We start from the raw sequence: 3,768 nt of genomic DNA on the forward strand, positions 1-3,768 counted from the left end.
TACGAGGCTATCAGCCACCACACTCTTCTCAGTCATACAACAGACAGGTCAATTCTCCATTCTTGAGATTAGGTTATTATTGTGATTATATCGCGGTAGTGCCGGTGTAATAGCCTTGTCAGTAGCCCTGTCCTCCGCTTCTCGGTAAGGCCTTGCTCTGCCTTGTGAAAACACAATGCGGGCATTTTGATGGATAGAACAGCATGTCCTTTTCCTAGGCTATGTACTACACACACACATAGCCGCACACATCTGTGCATAGCATATTAAGATATTGCTCTGTACATTAATATTTACAGTAGGCCTAAAAAGCCAGACAGTAATGGCTAATATGCTGTAGCCTTCTGATTATTGTGAGAATAGGGTGTTGACATGTTTGCAGGCTGTGAACCTACTCGGTGGCAGTGGTAATAGGGCTATAACGCATACCGTTATTTTCCGATATTACGCAAATTGGGCACTTCCCAATCCAAAATCCAGCGGTTTTGACACTGTCAATTTTGTATGCGATCTACGCTACGGAGTCCGCTACTCCGATATGTAGTACAGCTGACCCTGGACCCACTCCTCCCCACCCTCTCCCAGCCCAGGCTTGGGAAACCCGAATTCGTGACACCGATGAAGCCGTTCTCAGCAACGGCGGTGGCCAAAACCCTGGGCTGACGAGCGCACATAAAGCGCAAATAACGGCATGCTTTTGCAAAAGGTGTATGAATATAAACAGAAATCATCAACATTTTCTGGACTCACCTCCGAATGCGCTGTATTTGTGATTTAAAGGGCCAGGTTAGCTGGTTCCCCCGCCGTTCGTTCACTCCCAGTCTTTACCGAGCCAAACGCCACCCCCTCCGTTAGCCGTGTCTGTCCACTCTCTCTCTCCCTCTCTCTCCCTCCCTCTCTCTCCCTCCCTCCCTTCCTCCGCCACTTGTGACAGCAAAGCGCTCACACACAAACTTGCTTTTCCCCCTTGAGAAAAAGAGGGTCGGTTCAGAGTGGAATAGGATAAAGTTACGATATAACCACAGGTCTGAGGCCAGATTTGACATTTTTCCCACCCATGGTTACGGTAATGATTTGAGGAGTGTAAGCTGACCCTAGATCTGTGGTTAGGGGAGTCGGATAAGACGGCCCTTATTCACCACCGAAAACCAATCCCATTACAAAGCTGCATCTCTCCACCCCCTCATTCTTATGAAAATGAAAGTTGTAACACTGCTATTTCCCTATTTTTTCTATATTTCCTATATTACGAAGTATCATTCACAATGCTTGTGCCTGAGTGTGAACAGAACTGTCGTGTTCATTACATTCGCGATGATGTGCACATCTGTATGCAGTGAACTAACACTATATCAAACCGCAGGTTGCATGAGGAGATATTGACACAGGAGGGCGCCATTACTCAATGGCTACACTGAAATCCGATGTATGTGCTGATGGTTGACAGACAGCATTTCTGTCGTGCCGTGTATTAATAGGTCGAGTTAAAGAAAGCCAATCAATTTCCTATCACGCTCGCGGGCACACAAACACACACACACACACACACACACGCACGCACGCACGCACACACGCACGCACACACACACACACACACACACACACACACACACACACACACACACACACACACACACACACACAAACCCCCAGGTCTCCCCTATAGTGACAGTCTCAGGGACCCCTAGTCCAGCTGCTTATTATAGCCATATAGGTAGAGCTATTTATATCACAGGGGGAGAGGGAGAGAGAGAGAGAGAGAGAGAGAGAGAGAGAGAGAGAGAGAGAGAGAGAGAGAGAGAGAGAGAGAGAGAGAGAGAGAGAGAGAGAGAGAGCATTTACCGCATTGGCCTCATTTCCACTGGAGCGTGAAATTATGCTGATGCCTATACATTTCTCTTTCATTTTCCCTTCCTTTGAAGTATCTCTCTCTCCTTTTCACACTTGCTCTCTGTGATGTGGGGTTGAAGAGGCTGTATCACTATTAATGCTCAAGATGCTCAAAATGCTCAATGCTCAATGTTACCAAAACATTGATGACCACTTGATTCTAGTTCTAACTTTGGTTGTAGTGTTTTGTAGGACATTACATTATAGCAGCATGGAATTCAGAAAATTCTGTGAAACTCACTGATTCATGAGTCAGAGTTTCTCATGTGTTTGTGTTAGTGTCTAGTGTGTCTAGTGATTTAGTCCGCATGTCGTGAATTGTGAAACCTTGCAAACGAGCCAAACAAGTTGTGTTGTGAAAAAACATGTTTTCTGTTTTTTGCATATTATGAAAATTGAAGTGTTGAAGAACCCACTCAATATAATAACCAACTATTTTACATTCACTAAATACCTAGAATTTGTTAGCAAACGTGGGTGGGGGGTAGTATTCGTATTAGTGTGAGGGCATATTCTAGCTAGCTTTGTTAAGCCCCTTTCACACATAGGTCCTTGTAAATTGCATGGAATCCCTACCTACTGGTGGTGGTGGGCATAATGCAAGTTGACTCAATTAGACATATTGCTATGTGCTCTGTGCTGCGGGCTCTCCCTGCTGACTGTGCGCTGCAGGGCTATTTGCTGCTGGGAGGAGATAGTGTGTGTGCACCGCTCGTAATGCATCTATATCACAAAATGTACATTTGATAAGTAAGTAAGCTAGCTAAGTAAGTAATCTGGCTAACTATGATTGTAAACGACGTACTATCCCGTTGTGGAATTATATTGGCTGCCCCGGGCTTACACAAGCTACTTGAGATTCGAGCAGGACAGGCGTGTGGGACTGCCATACATATCTGCCATATATCATACCTCCACTATGATTGGAAATGAAGTAGTGTCCAGTGTGGAATTATATTTAGTAGTAGCGATATTCGGAGTCTGGGGCAGTTCTTATTCGCTCTGCCCTGCTGAATGCGCGATGCAGGACAGCTGTGAAAGGAGACGGACCAGGGAAGGTTCAGGCTTCCTTTCAGACAAAAGCCGACCCGGTAGATTCCATGGAAAAATACATGGTCCCAACCTGGGTGATTGCCTGGTTGAATTTTCCTGGTCAGTTGCGTTCACACATAAGCCGACACAGGAAATTCCATAGAATCTACTGGGAAGGCTCGTATGTGTGAAAGGAGCTTTAGAGAGCTGACTTGGCGTGATTTTGTGTGTCGTTTACGAACGTACACAAGTTATCGTGTGTGTGTGTGTGTGTGTGTATGTTTACTGGGCTAACCAAACAGGTGTTAGCTTGTTAGCCAGCTAGCTAGCTTTGTTAGAGATATAATACATTATAGAAAAGGTAAATGCTTTTGTAATGAATGGTAATGTTGTGTGGAATCAAAAATAATCCATTCACGAACTGCACATCACTGATATTTAACCAGCTTGATGGATGCACTACCCTACTTCTTTCTGTGCAGTATGTGTATACAGGATGACTTCAACAAGTACAGTAGGCCTACATTATGTTCATGAGAGTCTATCTGAGTGGAAAGCATGCAAGCCCACACTATTTAAGTGTCCACACCTCTGACCTGAAATATGTCTTACAGAATGACGGGCTGAGAGGTTCTGAGAGATGAGACCTTGACGAGAGTCACCAGCACTTCAGGTATTTGTCATTGTCACTGTATTAGCAATTGTATTTTATGAACATAGTAGTATTTCTGTTGTGGACCCCGCTTCGGCTCCACTCGTTTCCACCTCGGCACCGCTCGTTGAGACCAATCAGGCCCAATCTGAGACAGCTGCGCCGGCTCCAGCAAGTGTTTACAATCTTAGGAG

At 45.2% G+C, this 3,768-nt stretch overlaps 1 protein-coding gene across 2 annotated transcripts in view; it reads right to left on the reverse strand.

The window, feature by feature from the left end:
- The window catches only part of gng7 (guanine nucleotide binding protein (G protein), gamma 7), a 3,982-nt gene extending 3,163 nt beyond the window's left edge, over positions 1 to 819 (reverse strand). The window contains exon 1 of one of the 2 annotated variants that reach the window (XM_080535232.1): positions 751 to 819. The gene's annotated coding sequence lies outside the window, so the exon portion shown is untranslated. The remainder of the gene's footprint in view (positions 1 to 750) is intronic. The other variant, XM_080535231.1, reaches the window with a different exon arrangement.
- Between the last annotated feature and the right edge of the window lie 2,949 nt (positions 820 to 3,768).

Source organism: Nansenia antarctica, assembly GCF_963989245.1.
Source record: "Nansenia antarctica genome assembly, chromosome: 1".
NCBI classification, from domain to species: Eukaryota; Metazoa; Chordata; class Actinopteri; order Argentiniformes; family Microstomatidae; genus Nansenia; species Nansenia antarctica.